This window comes from Solanum pennellii, chromosome 2 (genome assembly GCF_001406875.1).
Source record: "Solanum pennellii chromosome 2, SPENNV200".
In the NCBI taxonomy this organism is placed as follows: Eukaryota; Viridiplantae; Streptophyta; class Magnoliopsida; order Solanales; family Solanaceae; genus Solanum; species Solanum pennellii.
This window is the reverse complement of record NC_028638.1, coordinates 47655807-47670131: the sequence shown is the minus strand read 5'-3', so window position 1 is coordinate 47670131 and position 14325 is coordinate 47655807.

The window sequence follows — 14325 nt, the reverse complement described above, 5'->3', positions numbered from 1 at the left end:
CAACTTAAACAGAAAAATCGTTTTGAAAATATTTTGAGGGTTCAGGATTCCTATTAGCGTCTTAGGAAGGTGTAAGGCACCTAAGACACTCCGCTAACTTACGGTTTCCAGCGATTAACAATATTTGACTATTTTGTTTTAACTTTTACAAATCGAAGTTTTAAACTTTATCAGAATTTACTTAACCAAACTTTGCAAATTTTGAAATATTTATCTTTTGAGATTCCGTCTTAGTTAAACTATTTTAAACCTCAACTCTCTAAGCTTGACTTGCGAATTTTTGAAACGTCTATCAATTTAGATTTAATTTTACGTTTTAAATTCGATAAAGTAAATGGCGTTCGGTGGGGTTTGGAGTTTTCTAATCCTAGACTAACGGCATTTGAGCAAAAAAAATGTAAGCAACTAATAAAGAGAGAGGGAGAGAGAGAGAGATTTGGGTCCAAGTTTTCGGGTTCTGTTCGCCTTGACCGAAACTTGGACCCACCTGTTTTTGGGTTTTGACCCATTCACCTGTCCTAATCTAAACATACAAATAAGTAAGAAAGTAAAAGACGACAAGAGGGCTCATGCCCGTTACAAAGATAGTAATAACACAAAATGTTAAATGAAGGAATCTTCTAATCCGCTTCGGCTCTTCTTCAATCTCCACGAAATTTCGAATTCCGCTCGTTGCTTCGACTCGATGAAATTTTGAGCCTTTACGGCTCAACGAGGACGTGCAAGCTAGAAATGAAGTCCATAGGGACTCGCGAATGATTTCACATGCAATAAGATGACGAGGGGATTAGCATATGCATAAAGAACCATTAACAAACATCTTGAATAAAACGGGAATAAAGCAGAAGTATGCGAAATTGAGTTAGAGGAAACAAGAGACTCCAATTCAATTCTCAGAACTAAGACGTGAAAGAGAAATCGCAACCAATAAACAACAACAGGGATATACGGTGCACATATACACTGAAACAGCCATCATATGCAATGATGTAGACCTCCACTACACTTTCATAATAGCAAAATGTATCGATAGGTAAGTTTGAGACACTGATAGCTTGCTTAGATCTAAAACTGGTGATGAAAGAACTAAGAAGGTGATATCTACTCAACATTACAAATTCCGAATAAACTAACAAAACTACGGCCATTCGGATGCTAGACAGCCGAACTAGAAGGCAATCAGGAACACGAAACATACAGCAGAAGAAGAGAATAACGTAGCCATCATAAACGGACATTCCATCATCCAGGGAAGATGAGTCCGCCTATGTAACTAAACGACCAATTTTATTAAGTAAAAGCCACCAAATATGCGCGTAAACAACAAATACATCATGGTTGCAATTTCGAATGATGAAAGTAATAAACAAATCATAGGTCAGATTAGTAAATAAAAAAAAAGTCTATGGAAAATGATTTCCAGCTTCACAACTGAACTATAACTTTCCTAGCCTGTCGATGGGGATATCACTGAAACGGGATCATGAATTTGGGATGAGAAACGTCAAGAACCTTCAAACAAAAGAACAAAAGAAGCGGCAGCCGGAGAACATGGACTCGAAAACAGATTTCATCATTTAACTTCAGCTAATCAATAAGCAAAATGCAGCTCGCAACACTACTATAAGCGACCCTTTCAGTTGAGATTCAGACGAAACGACGCAAACAACAAGTGTAACCAAAACCGACCACGATATGCGATGTGACTCGAACTCAAACAAACCAACAAATACAATCTACTATATTCACATACGAACAAACCACGTATACTCAACATTAGCGTATTCCAACATATTTGACCCAGTGCAAAAGCGATAGACCAGCAATCGATTTACAGCAACTCACTAAACGTCAAAGCAACGAAGAACCACTTCGAAACAGAAGAGAACAAAGAGATGGTAGAAGGCAGCGAGGAAATTTACCTGTTCGAAAGCAGCAAGACTGAGACGACGAGCAGCGAGCAACGAGACTTCGACCAATCCGAAACCACTCGAACACGAACGGAACTCAGGCTTCAGGCAGAGTATCACTCCGAAATTAGACTCAGGAATCGACTCGACAGCAAACCCCAAACAACGAGGCGAAACAAGAAGAGAAAATGAAGGCCAGGCGGGATTCAGTGTCGTCTGCAAATTTCTTAAATCACGAGTTTTCACTGCTCCAAATTTTTTCAACTGAAAATTTTTTCCCCAACCCCTTTCAACGTCTTCGGAGGGGGTATTTATAGAGGAAACTAGGGTTTTTCGAGGGAGAGGGGCCGGAGGGACGATTTGAGGCCCATTTCGAGTTTGAAATTCGAATTCCCTCCCTTATCCGGAAGGATGATTCGAGCGGGAAGAGAGGTGGAGGGACGAGATTGTTTCAACGTCCTTGCGAGCTACGTGGCGCAAATCCGCATCGCAAGGACGAGCTTGCAGCCTTCCTTGCTGCCAGGCCTGCGCGTACGTACGGTTTGCAGAAGGAAACGGCTCCAAAGCCGTTGCACAGGTCGCGTGAGAGAGGAGGAGAGAGAGACGCGTGAGGAGACGCATCGAGAGGGGTGAGAGAGGGGGGCTGTGCGTGGGGGAGAGACGCGGAGCGAGAGAGGGGTTTTCCATTTTTGGTTTTTGTGGGTTTCTGCTCCGTGTCTGTGCAGCGTCCCTGTTTGGGCGTTTTGGGACGAAGGGAAGGGAAGAGAAAGGGGATTTGGGGTCGGGTAGGATGGGTGTTGGGTGGGGTTAGGGGTGTATTGGGTCGGAAAGGGAATAATTGGGTTGGGTCGATTTAGGGATTGGGAAGAGGGGATGGGGTGGAGTGGGCCTACGAATAAACAAAAGGAAATGGGCCGCCGGTACTGGTGGTGAAGTGGGCCTGGTAAATGTTGGGATTAATTTGGGTTGAAGGGAATTAAGTTTAGTGGGTTTGGGCTGGAATTAAAAGTTGGGTTGAAGATTTAAAGTGGAAGAGGGGTTTTGGGCTGGGAGTGAGTAAACGAAAGTGGGCCTGGGATTGGAATAAGGTCAGGGGCCCAAATTTGGCTCTTCTAAATTGAATGGAAAAAAAGTTCAATTTAAATAATAGCCAATTGATTTAGAAACGAATTTGGGTATAAATTTATTAACTAGCCCATTTTTTTGGTAACACAACTATTTAAATTATAAAATAATGATTCAAAATATAGTCGTGATTTAAAGTAAACTAGTTTAATAGAATACTTTCTAAACTTAAGATATACATATATACATATACATATACATATATATGTATATATATATTTTATTTTTTTTAATTTTCGCAAGATTTATAAAACTAATTAACTTAAATAATTTGAAAAACTCACGAAGCTCGATAATTAATTTATACCAACGTGGGTCAAAAATTGGGTGTCAACAAGATTTATGAATTTAAAGTAGGGAAACTTACATAAATATACAAAAATAGAAAAATATTTACCATTTATAGCAATAATATCTTTTATTCACTTGATCACTTTTAATTCATTTATAATACAAGTTTAATACATATTACAAAGAAGAATTTATTATTCATATATAATACAAATTTTAATAATGGATAATACATTTATCACACATTTTAATACACTTATAATACAATGTGTCAAATTTTTACCAAACAAACATAATATATTTCAAAAAACAATTATAATTCATATATATTGCATACATAATTCACTTTTAATTCATATTGCAGATTTGACATAGTATTGTTATAAATGGTAATAAATAAAAAGTATTGCTAAAATCAGTAATTATTTATTAAAATGTACTAATTTATGTAATTTTTCCTTTAAAGTACTAGATATTGTATACTCATATTTCTAAGTATTTATTTTGTTGGATACATCATATTCTTATAATAGATACATCAAATTAATGAATATATATTATTTTAAGAGTAATAAAATGAAATTAATCAGATTATATAACTAAAATATACATGTTTTGTCTTTTATTAATGATATTAATAAATTTATTATTTCAAAGCGTGATAAAATGAAATTATTTAAACATGGATACACTCATTGATTTACACCTTATATTAAAAGATTTGATTAATATTAACAAAATTAATTGTCCATTTAAATTAATGAAGCATGTATCTCGATATTTAAAATCGTCAAATACTTGCATCTAGCAATTAATGATATATATATCTCCAGGCCTAAATATGATATTAAAAGTAATATTACAAACTATTAGGAATCCTAGTAATTAGAATCCAAAGTAGTTGGATTTATGCAAGATGCACATTAATTTTTATGTTAGTATTAGGCTTTATTTTATTTGTTTTTTTTTGTGAAAAGTATATAGAATAGTAAACATTTAGATCATACTATGTGTTATAGCTACTGCTTAGAGAAATTTTAATTTGCAGCTATAGTTCTTCCTAATTTTGTTATTCGTCTGATTTGTATAAATTTATAATTTTTATTATATAATTTCTGGTTGTATAAATTCAAAATTTTGTATATGTTTACCCATGCTATATGTGATGTATGAAAAAATTGTAATAAGTTACTCTGTTTATATACTGGTAAGTGAAATATACAAATGGAGTTTTGAAAAATTTCTAAATATATAAGTATAAAATTTGTATACACTTATCCTATTTTAATATTCGCAGCCAAAATATATAAACATACATAAATATAGTTACAGGACATAATTTTGGAAACTATAGTATAACCCTTAAAATATATCTATTATGTTTGCTATTGTTAAAAAAAATTCTTTAATTATCTTTGTTTTTGTAGAGACTACGCCTTTAGTTTTTGATTACTAAAAGGCCATCATGGCCAACAAAAAAATAATAATAATGTAATTAAAAAAAAAGCGTCCATTATAAGTCTTTACATATGTTTTAAGGGAAGTAGGTGAACCTAGAAAGACTTTCTCATTATATTATATTATATTATAAATACACATTATATTTATAGAGTTTGAAAGCTAAATAAGCCATAAAAAAATGAAAATAACTCAAATAAGCTACTATTTTAAGATGTAACTAAAATAGGCTTGTAGAAGAAAAAAAAATCACTTTATTCAATATTCTAAACATTTCCCTTTAGTCTCACAACGTATCTTTTTAATATATAGCAGAATTGTTTATTACACTTTATGAAGTGTAAGTTTTTCTTACACTTTGTAAATTAAAGTGAAATTTTTTCTTAAACTTAGCTTTATGAAGTTTTTGTAGTGTTTGTCATATAATTATATTAATTTGACAGATCATAAAAACGGAAAAAAATATTACATGATGTATTTTTTTTTCCTGAAAACTCCTCCAAGCTCTATTTAAGGACATTCAAACATAGCATCTTCAACATTTTTAATCTTCTATTTTTCTTCATTTCAATCACAAAAAAATGTCCTCTACCTCAAAAGTTAGAGTTTCGATTTATTGAAATAGCGAAATTATACGTGATGGAAATACAATTTATTGTAATTGTCCTCCCAAATACAATGCTAAATATTCAACCAATATTCGATATCATAAATTACTTTCATCAATTTATAAAAGCATTGATATAAATAGTGGAGTACTACTAATTATAATTTGATTATAGTTAGAAAATATCCTACTTCATTTTTATCACAAGGACAAGTATTTTGGAGAGTGAATTATTTATAATGACGAATCGTGACCAACTTTTTGAGTGTTCCAAATGACTACATAGATCAATCAAGTTAACAATACTTGAAATCTATGTTAGAAAGGACCCTAAGACTAGTCAACAACGTTCTCCTTTATCGGTCAATCCCCATCCTTGATTAGAAAATTGTAATAGCGTTGAAGAATTTTCGATAACTCAATTTACTGATTTCCTAACATGACTCATTATCAAAATAGTTTTACCGGTCGATATGATTTTGATTTGAACGAAACTATCAATGAAAGTGACTGATAATGCTCAATAATTATATTTCGATTATTATTTGTTGATTTTGTCAATTATTTATTAATTTATATGATATTATTATTATTATTATTTTTTATTATTATTATTATTATTATTATTATTATTATTATTATTATATATTTGCAGCTGTTTATCTCAGCAAGATAAAAATTTTGCTCCAAGTGTAAGATTTTTTTCTACTTTATAAAGTCTAATAAAAAGTTCCACTTCATAAAGTGTAAGAAAAATTTATTCTTTATAGAGTGTAAGAAAAAATTTATTCTTTACAAAGTGTAATAAATAGTTCTGTTATATATCAAAATATATACGTTATGAGACTAGCAGAAAACGTTTAGAATATTGAATAAAATGAAATTTTTCTTCCACTAAACCTATTTTAGTTACTTCCTAAAATAGTGGCTTATTTTGATTACATTTATTTTTTTTTTACTTATTTAAGTTCTGGACTCATATTTATACATATATATTAGATAAGAGCATATGTTATATCCTTTGAATTTAGAATTGGCCAAGACATGTATTGGTCCCAGGTAGTAACTCTCAAAATATATCCTAGAACAAAGCACAGAAAAAGAATAAGTGGTCTCATATGGTACTCCAATTTTGCATAGTCAATTGTCTGTCTCCCTTCAAGCAATTGAAAGTGTAACCACACAATGTTGTGAGGCTAAAATGTTTTAAAGCGTGTGTGTGGATACAAACACAAACCGTACGTTGGAAGAGGAGTCATCTACAAAAGGATGATGACAACGCGTAGTATAACCAAGAGAATATTATTAAATATTATTTAGATTACACATTCATTTTGAATTTCATTTATATAAACTTGAATTTATTTGCTTTGGTTTTTATTCTTTTTGAGTTAAAATGATACATTTAGATAGGCAAAAATAAAAGAGAACTTGTTAAGAAGTGTCATATCGGTAGAGGGATGAAAATTTTGATTTCCTTATATGGACTTAAACGAACCTTTTCTCATGAGCTAGCTTTGGGGTTGAGTTAAACTCGATACTTCAAACAAATTGGAGAAAGATTTTCTTATTATAATTGAATTTTTCTTTTTCTAAAAGGAAAATATAATTTTCTTTTTCATATTTGGCTAGTCCTTTTTTTGGTAGAAAAATGTTTATGATTATATAAATAAAGTTTCATTCCTTCTTACAACGTAATTATAAGTGCTTTGAGAGTTTTGTTTAAGGAGAAAATTTGTAAGATACAAGTCATAAGTGTTACCTTATCACTAATTACGCGAATCTCTTTTTATTCTCAGTGAATTTTGTGAGGATATCTTTCGTGATATTTTGTACCCTCTTTTATATATAGTAGATTACTTATCTCATTTTGTGAATTAGGTTAATTGATTGAACTATGCTAAATATTTGTATAATTTTAATATATTGATCTTGTAAGATTTATTTTGCTAAATTTCGCATGACTTTTAATTATTTTTATCATGACAATTCAATTATTAATATGTAGAACTATAATAGTATATGCTCTAGTAAAGTACCGCCGATTTTATATTCCAATTTCTCGGAATAAAGGACTTTAATATTTCTAGTTGAATTGGTAGAATTATTCTTCACAAAACAAAACGAACAAAAAGACCAAAAGGACAATGGCATTCTAGTTCTAATCTTCGATACATCATTGGGAAGCAAGAATATTCTACGTATCTAGAGAAGAAGCTGCGTACATACGTTAAAATGAACGATATAAATAAGGGGAATTTTGCATTTAGGCACTAAAAATTAATTAAATTATATTTCATAGTTATAGTTTGTTAAAATTGCTATTCATAGCTACATGTTAGAGGAAGAAGATAGGCGAGCGAGATTGAAAGAAGAAGAAGATAAATGAGCAAGAGAGGACAGAGAGTGGAGAGAGGTGAGTTGTATATATGTATCTGTCAGATAATTATTTAGAAACTAATTATATTTGTGTTTGTGCGTGCGCGCGTAATTACAACTAAAATCAAGCTGCGAGTCGTAATTAATTCAAACTATAGCTATGTTAGCTGATAAACTAGAATATGTTTATTTTTCTGGGTAATTTGTAACTCTATTACATTTTATATGACACTCTTTTCTCTTTAGTTTGTCTAAGAAAATCTCACCTTACTATAGCGAGAAACAATTTAATTTTAAAAAAAATTTGAAAATTTCACCTTACTATAGTAAGAAACAATTTAATTTTAAAAAATAAAATTCTTACGCTTAGTGAAATGATTCACAGCAACACAAATATTAAAAATTTATTTTAAATCACAAGTTTATTAAAAAAATTATTTATTTTTATTAAGGAAAATACATAAATTCCCCCCTTCTCCCTGAACATGTCCGCATAATTCGCTTTAGCAATTTAACTTTACGGATAATTATTTACCCCTAACTCATTTCAAATGAATTTAATATCACGTTAAAAGATGACGTGACAAAAAAAAAATTGAAGGCATATACATTTTTTCTTTTTGAAAAAGAAAAAGGTCCCGCTACGTATACAATGAAAACAACAAAAAAATAAAAATCCACCTACCTTATTCTTCTCCTTCTTCAAATCCCTCCACCTCTTTTTCAAAACCCCACATTCCCTGCTTGTCTCTTCTTCCTGAAAATCTCTAAGTCTTTTTGTTATACAAAAATAAAAAATTATATTCAAGATTCACATAATTTTCTTTATCCTTTACTTTTTAAAATTGTAATTTATTTTGATTATATTTTTTTTTTAATTTATTTAAATAACGAACTCAAAAATACATTCAAGACCCATACAATTTTTTTTATCTTTTACTTTCTAAATTGTGATTTATTTTAATATTTTTATTTTTTCGCAACTTATTTAAATTCCAAACTCAGAACGTCATTTGCAAAGTACATGGTCCACAATCAAAAATTCCAAATGTCAAAATATTAATCGAGACTCACGCAATTTTAGTGGTTGTGCCTCTGCTTATGTTAAAACTTTTCGTGCAAAATCACGTTTTTATGTGTGACTACTGACAAGACCACATGAAGGCTGTCATATGGTACACCAATTTTTCATAGTTAGGTCACAGTCAATTTTCTGTCTCCTTCAAACTTGGAAGTGTAATCAACCACACAATGTTTGGAAGCTTCAGATTGGTACTAGATATTATATGTTAATAATTTTTTTAACTTAAATGATACAAATAAAATTTGATAAAGTGAACTAAATTTTTTATGTGTTCTCTAAAAAATTATTTTAAATTATAAATTTATATACCTTTTACGTTATTTTCAAATAATATATGTTATTCCATTTTTTTATTTATGTGATACAAGTGTTTTAGAAAAGTAAAAGAAATTTCTTATATGATTCTCACATATTTTTAGTTGTCATTTACGTTATTTTCAAACAAGATATGTAATTTTTTTTGTTTCGACTAAAATAAGGTAGTCAACCAAATTTTATTATATTTTTTAACTATGTTTTTCTAAAAATATATTAAACTATTACATTGCTTTTTTGAGCTTTTTTTTTTATGTAATTTTCAAATATGTAAAAAATTAGTAACTAAAACGAAGAATTAAAATTTTCAAATCATTATATTTCTATATTAAAATGTTTAAATCTTTAAAACAATTTTTAAAAAATTAATAGAAGGAAGTCAAACAATTTTTTTTAAAAAAATAATAATATATGAAAGCTCATTTCAATAATAACACATATATATTTCATTTTTAATATATGACTCCCTCCTTTTCGATTTATATGAACTTATTTTTTATTTTATTTCAAAATGAAAATAACTTTTGAATTTTAATTTTTTTTATATAGCATATTTAAGATCACAAAATTAAAAAAAAAATATTTCAATACACATAATTTATAAATACATATAAATTTTAATTTTAATTTTGATTGGTTTCACCTAATATTATACTTGATATATAATTATTAAGAGCTAAGCATAATCATTATTTATTTAATTTCATATAATAAGTAGATATCACAATAACTCATAAAAATGAAGAAATAACAAAATGAGGTAATACTGATAATAATAACTAAAGATGTTTCTAGAACTATTTAAGTTTCTTGTTATCATTCTTCATAAATTTTTGTTTGCATAAAGTTACATTTTTACCTTTGGTTATCATTCACTTCGCATATACAAAGATGTTTCTAAAATTATTTATTCTTGATAAATTTTTGTTAGAATAAAATTACATTTTATTGTTGGTCATCTTTAATACAAATATATCATCCTATTCATTATTATTTGTAAAGTTACTTTTTAACATCTTTTTCTTTAATTTCAATCTAATATATATTATTAATTTTATCACACTAATTTATTTTCAAGTGTATTAATTAGAGCCAAAATTAAAATTGAAATAATTATTAATTAATGATATTTTTATATAAGAAGTAGGTTTTTTTATAAGTATAATGAATATCACAATAAGTCACAAAAGAAAAGAAAAAGAAAGTGAAGTAATAACAAAATAAGTTAATGGTAATAACAATAACTTGAGATGTTTCTAGAACTGTTTAATTTTTTTGTTATCATTCTTGGTAGATTTTTGTTAGCGTGAAATTACATTTTTGCTCTTGATCATTATTCACTTCATGTAGAAAGATAATTTTAGAATTATTTATTATCTTACTTCATAGATTTTTGTTAGCGTAAAATTACATTTTTGCCCTTAATCGTACTCCACTTCACTCTTCTATATAATAGAAATAGAAACTAGGTTCCACTTCGATATTTTAACCAATGATATTTATTTTAGACACTTCATGTAAAGTTTTTGTTGACATGTCAAAGTGAGTGTAATATACTTAACAATAGAGTATGAAAGACTCAATTTAACCAATTTTTATTTTATTACTTTTTCTTCTCCCTTTTTTAAGCTACCAGTTCTCACCATTTTTTAAAGCTTAAACTCTTTCAACGAAAGGCGAATTTTTTTTTCAAATCTGTTTTCAAGTCATTTTTCTTCTTCTTTTTCATCATATTACTTTTTTAAATCTACAACCACCTCTTTTTTACCTGAAAAATGGACACCAAAACGCTCATATTTCATATTTATTCTCTTTCTTTCTTTCTTCCTTTTCCACTTTTCTTCTCACAAATAATTGATTTTTTATTAGAATTACACATAGATTATTGTTTGTTTGCCACGTCATCAACGAGTGTATTACACTCTCTTTCAACTTTTTACTCATTGTAAAAAGTGTCAAAATGACATGACGGAACCCTACATAAGGTGTTTAAAATGAGCACCACCCATTTGAAGTGTCTAAGTGAAATTTGATGCAAACTTTAGGGGTCACCGATTAATTTGATCCAAAAATTATTTAAAACATGTGGATGCTAACACATAATTCTATCACGCTACTAATTAAACTGTTGGAGGAGGAATTAAATAATGAGGAACTTTCACATATAGCCACTCAAAAATAACCTAGTTACTCTCCATAATTTGATAATTACAATTGTAGCTACAGTTATAGATAGGAGAGAGGTGAGCGAGACTAGGAGAGAGAGGAGAGAGGCGAGCGAGAAAGGGCAAAGAGTGGAAGAGAGGTGAATTTTATATGCATATCGGTTAGATAATTGTATATTATACATATGAATTTGTATATATGGCAAGCGAGATTTGCGGGAGGGAGGAGATAGGTAGGATGAGAGAGGTGAGCGAGATTAAGAGAGGGAGGAGAGAGGCGACCGAGAGAGGGTAGAGAGTGGGAGAAAGGTGAATTATATATGTATATCGGTGATAATTGTATATCATACATATGCATTTGTATATATGACAAGCGAGTTTGGGAAAGGGAGGCGAGATGCGAGTGAAAGAGAGGTGAATTGTATATGTATATCCATTAGATAGTTATATATTATACATATGTATTTGTATATATAGGCGTATTGTACATATACAAATGTGACTAATTATACAATCTCGAAGTCAGCCCACGTAATTAATGTATAATATTAGTCGCGAATAGTAAATTTAGCAAACTATAGCTATGATGAGTAATTAAGTAATATAAATTTATTTAACCACATAATTTTTCGTTAATTAAATCCCAGTTCTCCAAAAGGATGGCCACTTAATGGTTGTATAGTACCCAAGAGGATATTATCAAATATTATTTAAATTACACATTCATTTTTGAATCTCATTTATATGCAATAACTTGAATTTGTATGCTGTGATTTTTACTCTTTGAGTATAAATTGATTAATTCACCGGTTTAGATAGGAGAAGTATAAAAGACAACTTTTAAATAAATGGAGAAAGAGAAAGGAGAAAGAAAACAAACATAAATACAAACCAATTCACTGGTTTAGATAGTAGAAGTATAAAAGACAACTTTAAATAAATGGAGAAAGAGAAAGGAGAAAAAAAACAAACAGAAATACAAACCAATATAAACCTCACATTAAATAAATGGAGAAAGTGAAAGGAGAAAGGAACATATAGAACTAAACCAACATAAATTGTGTGAATAAACTTTAGTAAATATCTGTTAGACCCGTAAATTACTTGATCTAACTATGTGCAGACATGTCAAGGACTTGGGCATTAGTCTTGACATGAATGGGGGCAAAACAGTGCAACACAGGTTCAAGGTGCTTGGGTGTTGGCAAAACAACTTGAACATGCAAGGCTTACGTACGGGCTAGAGTCATCGGCAAGGCAGCGTGTTGGCTTGACAAGGCACAACTGTAAAGACTTGACGATGACAAAAACAAAGGCATTTCACGTGAATTGCTGAAATAAAACTAAGTGTTGGAGGGAAGCTAAAATACTCTAAGTATTGGAAGCTGGCTGAAATATTCTAAGTGTTGGAATGTAACCTGAAATATTATAAGTGTTAGAATATTAATATTTCGTGTGGATAAGGATGTAATTTGAATTAGATTCTATCTGTTAGAAATATAGCTGTTGGAAACTTTAGTTTGAATCCTGTGATGACAAGTATCGGACATGTGTCATTTGTAACTGCCGCATGTAACTGTCATGTGCAGAAATTTTATAAAGGTGAAAATTTCGTTTAAGGCTATAGAGTGTGATTCTGGCCTTAGACAAATTCGTGAAGCCTTCCTTTTGTATAAATTATAAGATTAATAAAGGTTGGGACGAGTTCCTATACATTATGTTCGCTGTTTAACTTTGTTGCATAAGTATTTCTATACTTAGTCAAATCTGTGTGAGTAAGATAGGCTGAGTGTTGCAGGCGTTTGCAAGACGTCCTAAGGTGGTGCTCGATAAAAATAAATCGACCCTCTTTTAATATCTTTTAACTTTAGCGCGAATGGGGAGAAACTAAAAATAAATAAATAAATAAATAAATACACTAACAACCTAGCTAGAAAACTTTTAAATTTATTGGGTTTCTGACTTTTTTATAATAATAATTGAGTTTTCTTTTTCTAAAATTAAAAAAAAACAATTCTTTTTGGGTAGAAAAATGTTTATCATTCTATAAATAGTTTTTCTAACTTGGTAACATTCAATACGTAGTCATAAGCACTTTGAAATTTCTTTTAAGGGAAGAATTTATAAGATAAAAGTGACAAGTGTTATCTTATCACTAATAATGTTGTGAATTTTATCAGGTTATTTCTCATTATGTACTCTCTTTTATATTTAGTGGATTGTTTAACTACTTTTGTGAATTAGGTCAATTAATTGTGAATTAGATCAATTGATTATATCATATTAAATATTTATGTCTTTTTTTATATATTTTTTCCATATTTGTTTTGCTAAAATTTTGCATGGACATTTAAATATTTTTGTCCTATCAAAATCAATTATTGGTATGTACAACTTAAATAATATATGCTCTAGTCAAGCGCCGCCGATTTTATATATCGGAATAAAGGACATTAACATGTACTAGTTGAATTGCTAGAATTGTTCTTCACAAAATAAAACCAACCAACTTAATTATTACTTAAGATAATTCAAGAAAAATCTAGAATATTTCAGAATTATGGAGAATCGAAGAAAGATCTCTAGAATGAGTATTCTAGATAGAATAGTCTAGAAATGTGGTCTAGAAAAGATAGGTCTAGAAAAAGATTGTTAAGAATATTTTAGAAGAGAGTAGTATGTATCTCTCTAGATTCTTCAATCACCACCTATAAATAGAGGTGGTCCATTTGAAGCAAACAACAAAAGTGATCAAGATTGTAAGACCGCAGCTAGTTCTTACTTTGATATAATAAAATTTAAGTTGAGAGAAATCGATAGTGTCCATAGTCTCCACACCCAAAAATATTCAACACAAAAAGACCAAACGAAAAATGGCATTCTATTTCTAATCTTTGATACTGTTTGCAACAAATTTTAAAGTGACAGAAAATAAATTAAAATCACAAATAAAATATGAAGAAACATAAATTTATTGATCAAGATAGATTG